At 32.7% G+C, this 20416-nt stretch overlaps 1 long non-coding RNA gene across 1 annotated transcript; it reads left to right on the top strand.

The window, feature by feature from the left end:
• Positions 1–17638: 17638 nt before the first annotated feature.
• LOC122063605 lies at positions 17639–18792 on the top strand. The gene is made up of 3 exons (XR_006135406.1): positions 17639–18249; positions 18361–18403; positions 18483–18792. It is a non-coding gene; the product is annotated as an uncharacterized LOC122063605 (long non-coding RNA).
• The last annotated feature ends 1624 nt before the right edge of the window (positions 18793–20416 follow it).

The raw sequence follows: 20416 nt of genomic DNA, 5'->3' as shown, positions 1-20416 counted from the left end.
TGTAGTGACTATAACGTTCTCTATCCTTGTAAATAGGAGCCTAGCTGGGTATTTTTCTTGTAGTAGGGGAATGGCCAATAATGTTCCACGCACTCTTGAAGAAAGCAATTGAATCCGTCCAGCCCAGGAGCCTTGTTGTTCTTAAAGGAGAACACTACATTCTTTATCTCTTCAACTATAACCTCTGCCTCCAGGGAGTACCGATGGGGGTATTCAAGTGTTTGGCACAACTGCACATCATAAGGTATCAATCCCTCGGCCTCTTGGGAGGGCCTGAAAAGACCATAGAAATATTGCACTGCTTCAGATTTGATGAGAGAAGGGTCCTGAGTGACTGATCCATCACCATGCACCACATCAAGAATATTGTTTGTATCCAATCTACAATTTATGGCTCTGTGGAAGAAACTATTATTATTGTCCCCAAGATTCAACCAATTAAGCCTATATTTCTGCCTAAGAATTGCGTCCTCTTCTCTCAAAGTTGCAGCACAATAAGACTTCATTTCCCTTTCCTCCATAAACAATTTCCAGTGTTTGATTTTTGCTTGCTTGTTTTATTTTTTCATGTATTCTAGTATCTACAAATATCTTTTTATAATGCATACACGCTTTTGAGTTATATACATGACTTTATAAGCTATTGTATCTTTGAGACGCACGAAGACATCTTTGCTTCCCAAGTTTTTTCCTCCACATTGAAGGTTTTTCACATTAAATTGGGTGTTGTATTCAGTTTGTGACTGCTTATTTTATTTTTCTGTGTTCTACTATCTACAAATACACTTTTGTGTGTCGTCACAACTTTATAAAGTATTGTATCTTTGACTCATATACACTTTAAGACATTTTTGCATCCCCGCCCCGCCCCCAAAAAAAAAATCCATTCACGTTGAAGGGTTTTTCAGGTTAAATTTTGTGTTGTAATTGGTTTGTGGTTGCTTATTTTATTTTTGTGCTTTCAGTATTTTCATATACACTTTGTGTGCCATACACACATTCGCATGCTATATATGAAACTTTGTAAGATGTTGTATCTTTGACTCGCATGCTCAGGAATGCCTCTTTACTTTCTAGCAAGTGGTATTAAAGCATAAGAAATTTATTTTTTTGCGTATAAAAAATGGATGCAACTACCTATTCAATGATGATTAATTTGAATAAAAGCAGTTGGTGATAAAAGACCTTCTCTATTCAAGTGGCATCTATTCACTAATTCAGAATATAGACAAGAAGCCAAAAACCATATCCGATGATGCTTGGAAGAAATTTGATAGAGAAGCAATTGTTTACATTTGATAGTGGTTGAATGATGTTGTCTTCCACTATATGTCAATAAAAACTAGCTAGTATAGTTAGCTGATGTGGCCTATGCCATGTTAGCATACGAAGGGAAAAGAGTTATGCATGTAACAAATTCTCACTTCCCACTTAAGGTAGTGGAGATATGCACAATCACTCTCTCCAATAACCACATTGATGAGAGGTCGTTATTGAGTGAAGATATACAAGGGGATTGGGGTCCCTAGTTCCACTTACGTGAATTTTACCTCTTACCATTAGAGAGTTAACTGAGAAACAACGGTGAAAACTAGAAGACCACCCAGCGGTTGTTGCTTCCATTGTTGCCATTTTCAATTGCTCGCTATTGTTCACAACACTTCGTCTAAGAACTAGAAAGCATCACACGTGATTGGTCTAAGATGACTAATGTCAGTCCCAATGGTGGAGGTCAGTTATGCATTCTCCACCCTTATTTAATTTAAACTTTACAAGTACAAGTTCTTTATGAAAGAAATTACCTTAATTTACATAAGAGGAAGACGAACGGAAATAAGGCATTCTTAATCAAGAACTTGTAAACTTGAATTTTATACAAGGAGAATGGATTAGTTGTAGAGCGTACTTGAATCAAATGCAAAACATTATATATTAGTCAATAGCTATGAAGATAATACTAGATGATGAGTTGTAAGAATTATTGTTACTAAGCTCATTATCTAGCAGTTGGTGAGCAACGAACTTGGTACGAGCCGTAAATTCGGATGTCCTAAGTTCGACTCTCACTAGGCACACCTTGGGCCACTCACACGGGGGTGTTTAGTACTCTTCATTACTTTCAGTGAAAGTTTAATGATTCTCATTCAACCTCGGTGTGACCTGATCCATGCGGTTGTGGAGTCAGTATGGGTCCGCGGGACTAGTTAGGCTAAAGGCCAAGATACCCACTTTTAACAAGAAAAAAAAAAAGGAGGTGGAAGACTCTTTTTGTATCTCGTACCAACTTGGCATCCGATGGGATTGTTCCCATGAGCCAAGTTACAAGCAATTTGTTGAATGAAGACGTGAGAAGAAAATCTTCAGATTCCTCCCTTCGACATGCATTAGTTATCAAAAAACGAGGAGATCAAAGCATAGAGAATCTGAAGCAAATCAAAAGAATGATCCAAATCAAGAAAGGTGTGATTTGTTACTTTTACAAGAAGCCCAGGCGCATAAAGAAATTTTGGAAGCTCAAAAGAAATCAAAGGGAGTAAAAATGGCGATGAAAACAAAGAACGTTAAGAAACCACTACAATTGCTTCTAATAGAGCTCTTCTCTTCTTAATGTCATCATGTGATGCGATGATCCAAATTGAATGATTGGCTCAGGGGAATCCTTCAATGCCACTTCATAGAGAGATTTTCTTTACCATGTACAAGTCAAAAGCCTTTAGTTCAGTACATAGTTGGCGATACAATTTAAATGGAGCTCAAATTTATCCCATTTTAAAATCCAATAAAAGAAACTGAGTTAGGGAGTCTCCTCACTTTTAGACCCATTGTCCTTCAGGCAAACTAAGTTCTTAACCCACCAGATCAAGGATTGAATATGGATGGTTATCAGGTCTTGGAACATTAAGTGTAATACCTCTGATTTTTCTTTGACTTAGTCCAACTCTGACTTGAAGTGATGAGTCAGTTGATGACGGAGCAATCAAAGTCAATCTTGTATTGGATAAAGTGGTAGTCAAATGTAGACTTGTTGACCACAGTCCAAGATTCTTTTGGCTTATCACCACTCTAGTTTTGGTAAGTTTTTAAATGTTTTTGAATTGCAAGATTTCTTTTTTAGGCTCATACCTTTTGTGGTAACTATGTGGTGAGGCATAACTGCCTTTTTGTTTGTCAGTCACTTATAGAAACTCCTAATTTGCCTTACCATTACTTGCCTATTATAAACCATATTAAATATTATATTTTATCTCCCCACCTCACATTATTTCTTTATTTGGTTTATATATTTATGGTTGATTTTCAAACCATCCTACCTATTATGCTAATTATTCAAATTCATGCAATTAATATTTGACACCTAGATTACTATCATTTTTATTATACTAACTTAGTGATGTATTTTTTTCCCTTCCTTGTGAGATTCAAATCAATGGGGACAAATTATTTAATCAAGAGGGGTAAATTGATTATCATCTTTCTATTCCTTATAAAACTCAAATCAAGGGGGGACAAATTATCTAATCAAGAGGGACAAATTATATAATCAAGGGGGTATATGGGCAACATTTTTGGTATTTCCTCTTAGCCTTGCTAAGTAAATTAACAAGGGAGAAAGTTTATTGGCCCTTAAAGATTTTATTCCTTCTGTGAATTAGGAAGAGAGCTTAGGAAATAAAAAGAGAAGAGGGTAGGTTGGTAGCCTCTCATAAGGTTGTAGATTTTGAAAAGAGAGAGAGAGAGAGAGAGACCCTCTTCTTTTTTCCCTCTCTTGGTGATTCAAGTGAGAAAGAGAATACGAAGAAGAAGAAGAAAAGTCCAACCTTTTCCCTTAGCTTTCGTTTGATTAGGAGGGAGACGTTTGTTTCAAGACCTTATATCAAAAGGTTTTTTTTTTTCATTTATGAAAGCCATAAGTGATTTAATTCACTCTCTACACATGGTTTTCTTTTTTATATAATTATTAACATGTGATATAAAAATTAATTTATATTGTTATAAATTAAATGGCTTATTCTTTTTTTTAGAATTGTGAATTTATTTCTCTTGAAATCTCTATCTATTTGTTGGGTTTGGCATTTCACATTTAACAAATGAAAGCGTATTAGAAATTTTGATTTATATTTATATTTATTTTATTTTCTTTTCGGATTTGTGATTGTTACATTATGTCCCTATGTGGATTTTTGAATGATGTATACTATCAATGAACAAATTTCGTTTGACCGAAAATCTCACCATCAATCAAGGTCACAGTACGGTGTGAGCCGTGGTACGATACGAGACGATAGAGTGGGTTTTACACCTTACAAGATCCAATGGTGTGATTGTAATATCTTGCATATGGGATGGATGTGGATCAAGATCACAGTACGGTGTGAGTTGTAGTACGGTACGGGGGCATATACCATTCCCATATGTTGGAACTATTGTTAAGATTATGAATTATGTGAATGTGTTAACACACCAATCAAGGTCATAGTACGGTGTGAGACGGTGGTGTTAAATTTCATTGATCATGATTTGTGATATCTATTATTGTTTGATTGACTTGTTAGATTTTCTTTTATTTTCATAATAGTTCACATTTCATCTAAAAAGAAAATTTTATTTCTTTTGTTTTCAAACTTGTGTAAAATGTGATTTTTGCCATTTACTAAGCTTCCCCAAAAGTTTACCCCTTACAATATTTCAGATGATGAGAATGAAATTCATGAAGAGGGAGATGAAGAGCCTATTGCATATCTATGGTCTAACAAAGATGAGGGTGGCTTTGACTTGGGTGGAGGTTATTTCTAGTTTCTTGATGATCCTTTTTTTTCTTTAGTTTTTTTTTTTCTTTAAAGTCTATAGTAAGGCTTATGGACCTTTAATGCCATTTCTTTTTAAACCTTCCCATGGGGGAAATGTCTTTTATTTTGTTATTTAATATTTAAGACTTTTGCTACATATTTCTATGAATTAATTGTATTTTTGTATTTATTTTATTTTGCTTATTCTCATGGTTTCTGGAAATCCATACTGGTTCATTCCCTAAAACGAAATCGATCTTGGATCACCAACGACCAAACTCCTAAACTGGATTTTGGGTCATTTCAGTATGGGATCAAATCAAAGTTTTGAGGAATCCATGAATCTACAAACGTATTTTAGATAAATAAATATTTTTATCTATTTTGATTTGTAGGGATTTTTTAATATGATCCTGATTTTTAATCGTATGGTAATTTTCAAATATTGCACAGTATGACCTCCCCCAAGTAGAGAAATCCACACTTGGTTACTCAAGGATCATAGCACAAATCACTTGTATTTTTAAAATTTTATACAAACTTGATTTAAAAAAAAAAAATATTTCTTTTTCGCCTTGGCAACAACTTCCTATGCATGTGTCTGATTGTTGATGATTTATTTTCCTATTTTAAAATTTTATTTATGAGCTGAAAATTTTACTGTAGTTGTAAAATTATGTTAAAATTATCTCTATAAATTTCTAAAGTTTTGAAATATTTTTATAGGCCAAAAAATTATATGAACAGAGATATATTCTGTTTCTGAAAAAAATTCTGTACCCGGGAATGAGGAGGTTGGTAGAGATATTTATAAATTTATTTTTGGACTGATTTTTTTACAGTAGATGTTGATAAGTCTTATGTCTACCAAAAAAATAAGGGATTAATTTTAGTTCAGAAAAGTTAGTTTTCACTTAAAAATACAGGGATAGGTCAGAAAATGGCAGATTTAAAACAAAGAAATTTAAGAAAACAGAAACCCATTTTATAAAACTCAAAATGATAAGTTCTTTTACAGTAGGTGAAAAATATGAGTTGGGATTTCATAAAATCAAATCTCACCTAAATTAGAGTTCCAGAAGTATTTATTTGGTATTTTACCTCAAAATTGGACAGATTCAATAGTTTTTGTCCTAAATAAATAATAATGATTATGTCACCATCATAAACTTTATTAAATCTTTTCAACTTATTCCATAGGCAAAGAGCATTACTTTAATTTCACATGATTTAAATTGATGACATATTTCGAAGTTAGATTTCAAATCCAAATTAGAATCAATTTTCACCCCAGAAATAAGCAACATTGAATGGACCAAAGATGACACATCGGTTAGAGAAATAGAATGCCGGTTGGTCAAGAAATCCAAAAGTCTCCTAGAAAGGCATGCCGAATGAGGGCCAGTTCAATCCAAAAACCTTCTGTTTGTAGATGTAATCTCACAATCACTGAAACAACACGACGATTAAAAATAAATAAATAAACAAATAAATGTTACCTTGTATGCTCTTGTATTTTGGAGTCCCTTTATTCTAAATGTGTACTCCTGCATATGAGCCATGAACTCAAGAAGAACTAATTGAAACAACGCCAACGGTCAATCCAAAAGGGGGCAACCAACATCGAGGAATATAACACATAATGGAATTGAAAGGGAAACACAATTGCCACCACCACCATGCAACTAGGAAACAACTGTACTTACACTTGAACAATCAAAACAATAACTATTTTTCTTATTTCTCAACCTGCTTATGCACTTTTTGATACTGGAGCAACACTGTCTTTCATATCAAAGAGTTTCACATAGAAGCTATCCCTGAAGCCAAGCCCTCTTGAACATAAATTAACTATATCTCTATCTTCAGGAGAGATTTTTAACTACCGGCAAGATGTATGCATCTTGCCCTGTCCAAGTAGGAATAAGAATTTAATGGCAGATCTGGTACTGCTAAAGATGAAAGACTTGGACGTAATTTTTTTGCATGGATTGGCTATCCACTCATAAGGCAATAATATTATGTCGTGAGAAGAAAATCTTGCTTAGACCCGGAATTAAGAAATAACTTAAATTCTCCGGGGTGAAGAAAGGCAAACCAACCCCACCTATCATTTCAGCGGTGAAGGCAAGGAAGCTACTCACTCAGGGATGTCAAGGATTCTTAGCGGCTATAGTGGAGGAAAAGAGGGAAATCAAGACAGAGGACATAGAGATTGTCAAGGACTTTCCCGATGTCTTCCTAGCAGACCTCGATGGTGTACCACCAGAAAGGGAAGTTGAATTCTCAATAGGCTTGATCCCCAGTACGGCATCGATCTCAAAGGCACCCTATCGGATGGCTCCAGCAGAATTGAGTGAATTAAAGAAGCAACTACAAGAATTATTAGAGAAGGGATACATTAGACCGAGTGTATCACTGTGGGGTGCACTAGTCCTACTCGTGAAGGAGAAAGACAGGACCATGCGGTTATGTATTAACTACTGTGAGCTGAATAAGGTCACGATAAAGAACAGATACCTGTTGCCCATAATTGATGAACTTTTTTATCAATTGCAAGGGGCAAACATATTCTCTAAAATAGATCTACGTTCTAGGTACCATCAACTTCGAGTGAGGAAGGAAGACATACCGAAAACAATGTTCAGAACACACTATGGACATTATAAGTTCGTAATTATGCTATTCAGTTTAACCAATGCACCATCTGTGCTCATGGGCCTCATGAATCATATCTTTCATGATTACTTGGATCTTTGTGATAGTGTTCATTGACGACATCTTTATCTATTCCCAGAACAAGGAAGAGCATGTTGAACACTTAAAGATCACACTATGGAAGTTGTGGGAGAAGAAATTATATGCCAAGCTGAGTAAGTGTGACTTTTGTCTCAATCAAGTGATGTTATGAGGTCATATGATCTCTAGAGAGAGAATTTTAGTAGATCATGCAAAAGTCAAGGCGGTAACCGAATGTGCTATACCCACATTAGAGACTGAGACTCAAAGTTTTTTACGAGATTTATTTAAGGCTTTTCCAGCATTGCAATACCATTAACCACTTTGAACCTAAGTACATACCTCAAATTACTATTACGCTCAGTCTAAGCTAAGTCTAAGTGAGTCATACCTTAACAGATACCAACAACTTAGGAGCTGTAGCAATCGAGGGGAGTGAGGAAGATAGATTCAAGTTATGGATCTTGAGGTAACTCCTTTTTCTCTAGAGAACTTCTAAATTTCAGGACGAAATTTCTTTAAGGAGGGAGGATTGTAATACCCCTCATTTTTCTTTGACTTAGTCTAACCCTAACCTAAAGCGATGAGTCAGCTGATGACAGGGCAATCAAAGTCAATGTTTGTAATGGATGAAGTGCTAGTCAAATGTCGACTTGTTGACCAAAGTCCAAGATTCTTTGGGCTTATCACCACTCTAGTTTTGGTAAGTTTTTAAATGTTTTGAATTGCAAAATTTCTTTTTTAGACTCATACCTTTTATGGTAACTATGTGGTGAGGCATAACTGCCTTTTTGGTTGTTGGTCACTTATAGAAACTCTTAATTTGCCTTACCATTATTTGCCTATTATAAATCATATTAAATATTGTATTTTATCTTTCCACCTCACATTATTTCCTTATTTGGTTTATATATTTATGGTTGATTTTCAAATCACACTACCTATTATGTTAATTATTCAAATTCATGCAATTATGATTTGACACCTAGATTACTATCATTTTAATTATAATAACTTAGTGATGTATTTTTTTCCCTTCCTTGTGAGATTCAAATCAATGGGGACAAATCATCTAATTAAAGGGGGGTAAATTGATTATCATCATTCCCTTCCTTATAAGACTCAAATCAAGGGGGAACAAATTATCTAATCAAGAGGGACAAATTATATAATCAAGGGGGCATATGAGCAACACTTTTGGCATCTCCTTTTAACCTTGCTAAGCAAATTGACAAGGGAGAAAGGTGATTGGCCCTTAAAGATTTTATTCATTCTGTGAATTAGGAAGAGAGCTTGGGAAATAAAAAAAGAAGATGTTAGGTCGGCAGCCTCTCGTAAGGCTGTAGATCTTGAAAAGAGAGAAGAAAAGAGAGAGAGAGAGAGAGAGAGAGAGAGAGAGAGAGAGAGAGAATGGGACACCCTCATCTTTTTCCCCTCTTGGTGATTCAAGTGAGAGAGAATAAGAAGAAGAAGAAGAAAAGTCCAACCTCTTCCCTTAGCTTTCGTTTGGTTAGGAGGGAGACATTGGTTTCAAGACCTTATCTCTAAAGGGATTTTTTTTTTTTTTTTTTTTTTTTTTTTTTTTTTTTTTTTTTGTCTTCTGTGAAAGTTATAAGTGGTTTAATTCACTCTCTACACATGGTTTTCTTTTTTATATAATTATTAACATGTGATTATAAGAGTTAATTTATATGATTATATATTAAATGACTTATTCTTTTTCATAGAATTGTGAATTTATTTCTCTTGAAATCTCTATCTATTTAATGGGTTTGGCATTTCACGTTTAATAAATGAAATCATATTAGAAATTTTGATTTATATTTATTTTATTTTATTTTTGAATTTTTTATTATTACATTATGTCCTTATGTGGATTTTTGGATGATGTATGCTATCATTGAGCAAAATTTGTTTGTGTGAAAATCTTACTATCGATCTAGGTCACAGTATGGTGTGAGCCATAGTACGGTACGGGACGATAGAGTATGTTTTATGCCTTACAAGAACCAATGGTGTGATTGTAGTATCTTGCATATAGGATGGATGTGGATCAAGGTCACAGTGCAGTGTGAGCCATAGTATGGTATGGGGGCACATGACATTCTCATATGTTGGAACTATTATTGAAATTATGAATTATGTGAATGGGTTAACACATCGATCAAGATCACAATACGATGTGAGCCGTAATACGATGTGAGACGGTGGTGTTAAATTTCATTGATCATGATTTGTGATATCTATTATTGTTTGATTGACTTGTTAGATTTTCTTTCATTTTCATAATAGTTCGCATTTCATCTAAAAAGAAAACTTTATTTCTTTTGTTTTGAAACTTGTATAAAATGTGATTTCCGCCCTTTACTAAGTTTCCCCAAAAGCTTGTCCTTATAATATTTCAGATGATGGAATTGAAATTCATGGAGAAGGAGATGAAGAGCCTATTGCATATCTATGGTCTAACAAGGATGAGGGTGGCTTTGACTTGGGTGGAGGCTATTTCTAATTTCTTAATGATCATTTTTTTTTCTTTAAAGTCTGTAGTAAGGCTTATGGACATTTAATGTCATTTCTTTTTAAACCTTCATATAGGGGAAGTGTCTTTTATTATGTCATTTAATATTTAAGACTTCCACTACATATTTCTATGAATTAATTGCATCTTTGTATTTATTTTATTTTGCTTATTTCCATGGTTTGTGGAAATCTATTTTGGTTCATTCCCTAAAATGAAATCAATCTTGGATCACCAACAACCAAACTCCTAGACTGGATTTTGGGTCGTTACATTAACCTTCTTCAAGGGAAAATATAATCTCCATGAAGACTTTTGATGCGGAATACATGGATGAGTGTGCTCACGTGGGTGGATCCATGTGATGGAGGACTCACTTTATCTCATCTGTCAAGTTTTAACCTAAAATAATTATGGTAAGTGATTAAAAAGTGAGTTCTAACTTTTACTTACATGAATGCATTTTACTGATGGAATTAATGCCTTTTGAGTTTGAACTCATTGTTATCAGATTTCCTCACTTGTTTGGTACTAATAGAACTTAACCAATTTTTTACGCAGCTGTAGTTGAACATGATGAAGTCACTTAGATATTCTTAGGCCTTCCTTTCCCTCAAAACCATTTAATTTAGTTAGGGTTTCTGCAAGTGACAAGACCGTGATTAAGCCATATTTCTCTTATACTTTAAGGTCTCTTAGATGGTAATCTTCTTTCGGATTGGCTGTACACAGAACCAACACAACTTAATACTAACTACATTATCAATCAAATCTTTCAACATACATAAACGCCTAAAGATTTTCTTTTCTTTTTTCACTCCTATTTAATCACTATGCCTCTAACTACAATTGTGTAGTAGTTAGTGAGGTTGTGGTGCAATAAGCCTGAACTTACTAATAGGTCTCGAGTTTGAGTCTTCTGATTGTAGCATTCCTCCTTCCCCTTCTATAATGTACCCATCTAAAAAAAAATCAGTATGCCTCTATGAAATTTCAAGCGTTCTATGATAAGGATCAAAATACTGCTATAATTTGTATATTTATTGGGTTATATCCAATATATGTAAAACAAATAAATAAATAAAGTAAGCATAGTTGTGATTCAGTTCATTTTCAAGACAAAACATCAATCGTCTAGCCTTTATAGCACTGGTTATACATTGTAAAGAATAGGTCTTGCATGCAAGCTTATACCAAAGTGTATTGTCTTTAGAATAGATCAACTACAGATATACTCGTGAGGGAAATCCTTTCTATGCACTCTCATGTCAATAAAACAATCTATTATATTCATTCTCTATCTCGTTTTGGGTCCAATTTTTTTTTCCAACGACAACTTATTTTTTCATTTTTCAAACATTTTTTTGTCCATTGTTTAAGAAGTGTTCTACACTTTATTTATGAGAGGCATAATTCTTTTTTTTTTTCCTCATAAAAATAGAAATGATACATATTCAAAATGAAGCATTCTTCATCACATCTATATATCCCTTCATGTACAATTATCTATTCACCAAATAGTATATATAGCACATCGTCAACCAGCAGTTGAACTTACATAGTTAATTTTATTTTGATCTCTTGAGCTAGCAAAAGGAGATACAAGCAACAAGATGATAGGGGAAGAGAAATAGGTCCTCAAGAGGACTATTGGACTGTTGGACAATCCTACAAACATAAAATTTGATTAGTAGTAAATAAAGATTACCACATATAAGAAATTCCATTATTTATCATGCACAAAAAATTACATCATAGACAATGGATCTCATCAAAAAAGGTCCTTAAGTCTGAGTGACCATTGGGTTTTTTCAGTTATCCAATTGTCTAGAATATTTCACAATTTTTCAATAAAGTTAAATTTAGAAGGTGTTAAAATGATTTAATACCAATCCTCTAAAGTATGATAAGGAGAATATAATATCATGTTAAATGATGACAACTTCAGTTTTAACTAATTTAAACGCTTGTGCAAAATAGATAGTTTATGTGAAAGAAATTTCATGTCATAAAAAATGTGGGTAACAACTTAATTTAGATTGAATCAGGACTAACCTTCATAACAAATATGCCAAAGAGATTTGATCGATACGGGGCCTTCTCCTTTTAATGTGATTTTGCAATATCAAGATAGTGGACAAAAAGCTCACAAAGTCACAAAGACCCATTTCAAAAACTGGCATCATTGTTCCTCACAAATAAAAGAGAAGGTGTCACCGATGCAAATGCAGTGATGTTAGAAATGACTTTTAAGAAAAATAGGTCAAAACAAACAACAATTTTATCATGGTAAAATGGTATTATAAAATTCTCTGTGATGTGAATTATATTAGTGGTCCATTCTTGCACAGAACTTACTCACATAAATTGCAACACAAAGCATCAAAGAAGAAGACATCAAGTCAATTTAATCGATGGTTGAAACCTGACAAGATTTGAGCTATTTTTTTTTTTAATCAATTGTAGGAGTATATTGCTCTACCTCCGTACACTCTATGGTTTTTTTTTTTTTTTTTTACTAAAAGATAAGAAAGAAATACATTAAAATAATAATAATAATAATACAAGATTAACATCTAGGCATCCCCTGACAAATACAAGAACACAAGAGAGAGGTCCATCCCACCTATGGCATTTCTATCAGTACCCAAAATCCATACAATATGGGTTTGAAATCTTTGGTTTCTCGTTTGTTTGATTCTAAACAACAACTTCACTTGATTTTCTTTTTTAGTTATCTGATTTGGTTTATGAGACTGCTTTACTAAGCCCTTTTTTTTCTTTTTTTCCTGACCAATGATATATTACTTTAGGATCAACTTAAGGAGGTAAATTACTCCCACCTAGAGATCTGATATGGCAATCTAACCCATAGTACTTTTGCATATTCGATACGATTTGTTTTTTAGAAATACTTAAGAAAAATATTGACAATCACACTACAAAAGAGTAACATAACACAAGAAAACCAGCCTCTAACTTCACACATGCCACAAGATTTGGATATCTCACTTGCTTGCAATATATATACTAGCAAAATTTCACGTGCAAATACACATGTGGCTATATGTTGGAGAAAAAGAGTTGTCTAAACTCATATTAATTTTATTTTATTCTTTAATAACTAACCCTTGTAACAAACTGAATTAAATAGACAATGAATTGAATAATTACAGAAATATCATTATTATCACAATTAACCCAAATAATTACGTAAATGTTTTTTTTTTTTTTATCATTCATTCCACCAAGGAAGCACAATACTTATGGCACAATACCAAATTGATTATGTTATAAACGGTTGAATATTAAAGAAAAAAAAACTCACACACACACACAAATGAAAAGAGAGCAGAATTTGATTTAAAGAGAGGCCATGCTCAGTTCAACAAATGTTACAAGGAAGCACAATACTTATGAAAAATATTATGTGCTAACTAAAACTAATGGGTGAGAGATCGTTGTCTGGTTGTGTGACCCTACACTAGTTTGTGGGGCATAGGAAAAAAAAAGAACCAACGGCCTTTATTGTTAAGTTTGTCTATACTAATTCTAAAGAATCAGTGACCTTTATTTTATCCCTCCCCATGTCTTTGAAGAACAACCAAAATACAGACATCTAGATTAGGATCCACCATCATTTACTGAAAATATAAATTTAAACATTTTCATACTTTGCCTATTGTTAAGGATTTGAGCAACACAATCTAGACCAATTGCTCGACCAAAGTATGTATTGAAACAAGTATAATATTTTCTTTTCACTTGGTTCTCTTGTCTTTCAAATTCATCAATATAAGGCTAGTCATTTTCAATTCTTTCCCTCCCTCTTTCTTCTATACAGTATAGATTGAGTAAGTACCAAACTTAACAAAAGGAATACTATTAGGTTCAACTGAGTAGAAAAATAGTTGAAATTTAAAATACTCAATTATACTCGAAAGTTACCTATCACTACACAGGGACATTGTAGCACCAAAATATACCCCAAATTTAAAGAGACAATTGCAAAAAGCTAAGCTAACAGAATCTCATGGAAAAAGGGTAAAACTTATACAACAACAACAAAATAACATAGCCTTATTCCAACTGAAAAAAGGTAAAATATATACAAGTTGAATAAGACTATCATATCCGTACCCTTAAAACATGTTATATATAGACTTGTGACTCTGATTAAATCACAAAGAAAAACTAAGCAATGTGTGTGTGTGTGTATGTCTGTATTTGTGTGTTACTTATTAAAACAAAAATATTACTAAATAGTGTGTAAACTAAACTAAAGAACATGATTCATTCAGTATTACTAAACTATTCTGGTTAGTATTATTAAACAGAATAGTAACCGTAATAGTAATATTAAACAGATCATATTCTTTGTTTATAACTAGAATAGTATTACTAAAATAACCAAAATATTTTCTTAGTTTTTCCCTTGGCCACTTGCTTTCACTACTTAGTTGCAAATAAAAAATAAACTTAGATGTTGAGGTTTCCATCCATGGCAGCATTATTGAACCCTTTAAATCGAATAGAGGATAATTATTGGACTCAGGTACGAGACAAATATCAATATGAATCAAAAGAAAAAAAATAATAAATAACTACAACAGATAGCCAAAACATAATTTTTTTTTAAAGTAGTCAAAACATACTTAAATGCTTATGTGTGTGCTTGATACATATGTCATTTGCTTACACAAGAATCATTATATCACTGCATTACTTGCAGTCTACATTTGTTTAAGTTTAGCTATCTATAAATTGAAGTGGATAATTATAAAGATGATGATAAAGAAAATGTATACAATTAATCTAGAAACTGAAGTGGCATGGGTAATTATGATGAAGTGGCATGGGTATAAGGGTGTTAATCGGTTCGGTTTAGGTTTAAACGGTGCAGATCGGTTTGGTTTACATTTATTTGACTAAACCCATAACCGCATTATTTACTAAACGGTTTCACTTTCTGAAACCGTGACCGTTTAGTAAACGGTTTTGATTTCCACGGTTTCTAAACGGTATTGGTTTCACGGTTTTAAACAGTTTCGGTTTATTCCATATGGTTTGTAAAACGATTCACAATCGGTTTGTTATAACTTGCAACCTTCTCTAAACTGAAGATCTTAAGCTTATCCAAAAATAATTGGAAACCACAAATAAAAGCATGGTTTTAAGTATCGGTGCGTATCGTGCCGTATCGGCCGATACGTATCCGTATCGATAGGCATCGGCACGATACATATCGATACGCTACGGGGAATTTTGGGCCTATTTTTGTGTATCGGCATATCGTACGTATCATATCATGCCGTATCATATCGGTACCGATACGTACAATACTCTACGATACGAACTTTTGAAAATCTAAAAATTTTCGAGAGTATCGATACGTATCGGTACGTATTGAAGGTATCGTGTAGTATCGAGCCGTATCGTACTGGTACGATACGGCTACTTAAGTGTGAATTTTTTGTTGTTTGAAACAAACACTTCACACTCTCACCAACAGTTTTCTAGATTTTTTATATGTTATGTAAAAACAAGTGTTCTACAACTTCCATGAAAATTTTTTATTTTTCTCAAAAAAATTTTTTTTTTAATTTTTTTATTCCGAAATTAATTTGAAAAAAAAAGAAAGAAAAATCCCCAAAATTGTTTTTTTTTTTAGAAAATTTAGTTCATTCAACTCTTAAAAATAATGTCATAACTTATAATTACTAAATACATGATTTCAAATGAAACCCACATTTTTTCCCCAAAAAAGTGAGGGTTTCAATTTTTTTTTTTTATTTCTCAGATCTACTCAAATATATTGGTCCACACTTTGTTGATTTTTTATATGTTCTTTAAAAACATTTAATCTACAACTTCTATAAAAAAATTTAATTTTTTTACAATGAATAGGAGACCCACTACCATAAATATTTCGACTGGGGTAAATATTGTGCCTATATTCGACAAGTGTAGAATATCATCGTAGTTGCTCCTATTGAAGAAGAAGGTCTTAGCCAAGGATTTGAACCACCACGACACTCTTCACGGCACTCATCACAGTGGCAATGGTAATGAGGAAAGAAAAAACTATAAGAAACTCAAACCTCATCATTTTGAACATTTTCAACTCAATATATTTGTCTATCAATACGATACCCTCTACTTAAGTATTTATGCATTCTACATGTTATATATAGCTTTTTTTAACTATTTTTTTATGCAAAAGTGTATAAAAATGTGTTCCCTATCAATTTATGTGCGTATCTTTAGCGTATCTTAGCGTATCTTCGATACGATACGATACCCTCCGATACGTATTTTAATTTTGACCGATCGATACGGTGACCGATACCGATACTTTAATCCTTGTTGTCAATCATCCATCTAGGTTAGACTCAATTAATCCTAGGTCTAGGCTTACTTAACCAGTTTAATTTAAAATTTCATAATACATTACTTTAAATCATTAGGGTTTTTTAATCTTCAATTAACATAATCATTTCATTATTTGCATTACAACCTAAGCTAGCATAATTTAGACACTTGGCTTAGGGTTTTCACATGTCATACTTAGATACTTAGTTTAGGGTTTTCAGTGACATAGATTAGGACTAGTTAGTAGGGTACAAACAAATTTTGGTCAAACAAAAAGAGACCGGCCTTAGGGCCGGGCAGACTGGGTGCATAACACCTTCCTAGTCTGTCACTTGACACTTGTCCAGAATCTTGGTGCAAACAAGCTTTATCCATCAGAGTCATTAGTCTCTCTCCCTTGATTGGGGGAGACATTTATAGGACCTAGACCCTTTCTAGGTGGCGACTCCCTTTTATCCATAACGTGTATCCCCCCTTGGCATTTGATGACCATGGGATACTATCTCATCTCATTAGGGTCGACCCTTAGCGTGTGTACATGCGCTACGCGTTATATCTCAATCCCGACGGAGGTCCATGATACCTACAGGTATTTAAATATTAGAGTTTTGTTTTTGTTTTTTTTTTTTTAACTATTTTCTATAAAATTTAGTTTTATATTATAAGGATCTATAATGATTATGAATGTTAAAATTTATGTAGACTAAGTTTGACTTAGGGGGAAAAGATCATTCAAAATGGATTTTTAACTCAGTCTATTCAAAGTGGAGAAATTACAAAAGTGATTTAAAGGCACTTAATTTGAATGACAACAAGTCTCCCATGGAGTTATTAAGGAATGTACCAGAAACTGTGAATGTTGACAAATGTGTTAGTCTTATGCAATTTTGGTACTTAGAAGAAGGGAAGGTAATACTTTAAATTTGTTATGGAGGTAATACTTTAAATGTGTTGTGGTTTTGTGTGAATGCGTTTTTTCTTTTATATATGAGTATTACTATATTTCATTGGTCAACAAAGTTTTAGTAAAATTGTAACACTGAAATAATATGAGTGGTATGCTTGTAATAATCTTTTGACTATGTTATGTGTATGCTTATAGAAACGTAGCACAAAAAATAAGGCGAATCGAAAGAATCAAGGTGTAACCCATACTATGGGTCAAAAAAGTTTTACAAGAATTCATGATGAGAAGGTAATTATTGATAAGATTGTAACTAAAAAATGAAATGGTTTTGTTATTCATTTCTATTTTGGTATGAAGTTTCTAATTATGACATTTATAATATGAAAATAGCATAAAGAAATTGGAGTGGAGCTAGACCGTGTAGACTTATATATAATTACTTATAAACGCAGAGACGGGGATCCTGTAGATGACATTGCATGAGCTATGATTGTATGTATTATTTATATTTTTTAATTAAAATAATATTCAAATATTATCTTTTAAATATAATCATACTTATTTAAAGTAACATACTTGTTTGTAAATTGCAAGATAAAATTGAGAGAAAAAAATCAGGATCCAGTACCTCCCAAAACACGAGTGAGAATATCACTTGGGATAATGACATTTTTCCTCAAGTGAAGAAAAAAGATAAACGTGGACGTGTTTTTGGGTTAGGATTGCTTCCTACAACTTTTTCAGCTTATTGTTTCCCTGGAGAAATTGGGACAAGTTCTGAACATGATAAAAGGGTGCTTTCAACGAAAAATAAAGTTGATACGATGCAAACCTTAATTGAAAAACTTGTGTCAACCATTCAAGATTTACGTCATGAGTTTGATATGGAAGATTGTACACTCCCTCCTTCACAGTCAATGGAACAGGTAATATAAATATTTAAAATTTTGACTAAAAATACTTATAATTTAGTGATTTTTATTTTTAACATTTTTTTTCTTAATGATAATCCATTGTTATCTATATGTGTGTGATAGGTACTCTGTACTTTTAATGGTCAAAATGAGTCACCACAACAAGGTAAAATGATATACAATTAATGATTTTGTTATGATTATTTACAATTTGATTATAAAATAATTATTTTTTTTTATTATAGGAAATAACTCAGAAACTCAAATATAGAGCTTGGGAGGCTTGGGCTCAAAGAAGGAGCACTTAAAAACTAGTGGAGTTTGATAGTTTTTTTTTTTTTACCATACAATTTGAATTCTGAAAGTATGATGGAGTTTAATTTTTTTATATAAGATTGTAGAATTTTTTATTTTGGATACAATTGATTGGGATGATGATCATGGATTTTATTTGGTTGATAAAGAGGATTTATACATTTATGTATTTTTTTTTAATATATAAGTTACTATATTGTGTATTGGATGGATTATATAGGTTCAATAAACATTCGTAATTAAAATTCACAGCTATTGATTTTTTACACAATATTCACCATTACAAAAGCGCACCTACAAATTGAGGTGAAAATTTGTGCATCTAAATTCCATAGTTATAGATTTTGCTGCATAAAAAATTTCATCACTATTAAAAGCGCAGTTACAAATTTTGAAACACAAAATTTCACAGTTAAAATCCGTAGTTATAGATTTTGCTACGTAAAAAATATGACATTACAAAGCATAGTTATAAATTTTTTAGGCATAAAATTTCGTAGTTAAAATCCGCAGCTATCGATTTACTGTGGAAACAACACATAGTTAGAATTCCACAATAATAGATTTACTGTGAAAACATTCATAGCTATATATCCGCAGTCATAAATTTACTGTGGAAAAAATTCACAGTGTAAAATCTGCAGCAACAAATTTACTGTGGAAACATTCGCAGCTACATATCTGCAGCTATAAAGTTTTGAAAAAATACACAGTTAAAAGTCTGCAGTAATAAATATACAGCAGAAACATTCGTAGTTAAATACCCGCAGTTATAGATTTACAACGGAAAAATTTACAGTTAGAAATCCACAACAATAGATTTGCTGCGTAAACATTTGCAGTTAAATATCCACAGCTATAAAGTACTCTGTCCCTGCGGTGTGAAATCCGCAGCTACAGACTTAGCGACGGCACTTGTAGTTGCAGATAGAAAATCGCAGGTAATCCACAGCAATAGGCAATTACTACTGATTTTAAGACCTTTTACTGTGAAAAAATGCCGCAACTATAAGCCTCATTTGTTGTAGTGTTATATGTTTTCTTTCCAACTATGGTTAGTTTTCATACATGGTCTCATAATGGTGAACTTTTACAATGTGTCGAATAGGTAGGGTATTAATCATTTCTACCCTTGTTGTGAAAGGGGACAAGATTGTGCAAGCGTGAACGGCTGTGCATCGAAGGGTGTTTAGCCAATAAGGCTATGACCTTCTTGTAAATGATTAATTTTTCCTTCAATGTTCTTCCTTCACCATTGGTATTTTTTTTTGGTAAAAACCATTGATGATTTGATTCTATGATTATACTGTATTAAGGGGGAGTGTCATCATTGTCTCCTACCTCTTATTATATTAAGAAAAAAATATCATTGCCTAGTACAATTAAAGGGTTAGATTCTATAGTTGAAGAGAATCTTTCTTCACTGTGGGTGGGTGAAGAGAAACTAGTCTGTTATCTTTATCTGAACCCTTTAATTTTTTACGATTAATGTATAAATAATAGTCTATTATTTTTTGGTCAATGTAGGCTATATATAATTTACATCTTCAAAAGCAAATAAACCATATGGGGCGGGTTTTGATTTTATGGGAGAAAGATGAAATTGGGGCATTGGAGTTTGGGTCTGCGGGTAAAAAAGAAAATGAAATGAGGCGAAAGATAGACATAAAATGAGGTTTTCCATTAATATAACTAATTTTGAAAGTTAGTGAGATGAAAGAATTACTGGGATACAACATCACCAGATAAGAATAAATGTATTTAATAAGGTTACTTGATAAGTTTTTCATCCCATTTAATTATACACTCTTATTTGTGGTAGTTTATGGCAAACAAATATAAGTTTTCCACTCCATTTTTTTCT

The sequence above is a fragment of the Macadamia integrifolia genome, unplaced genomic scaffold (assembly GCF_013358625.1).
Source record: "Macadamia integrifolia cultivar HAES 741 unplaced genomic scaffold, SCU_Mint_v3 scaffold1380, whole genome shotgun sequence".
In the NCBI taxonomy this organism is placed as follows: domain Eukaryota; kingdom Viridiplantae; phylum Streptophyta; class Magnoliopsida; order Proteales; family Proteaceae; genus Macadamia; species Macadamia integrifolia.
The sequence above is the reverse complement of the archived record's forward strand: the minus strand, read 5'-3'. Positions and strand labels throughout refer to the sequence as shown.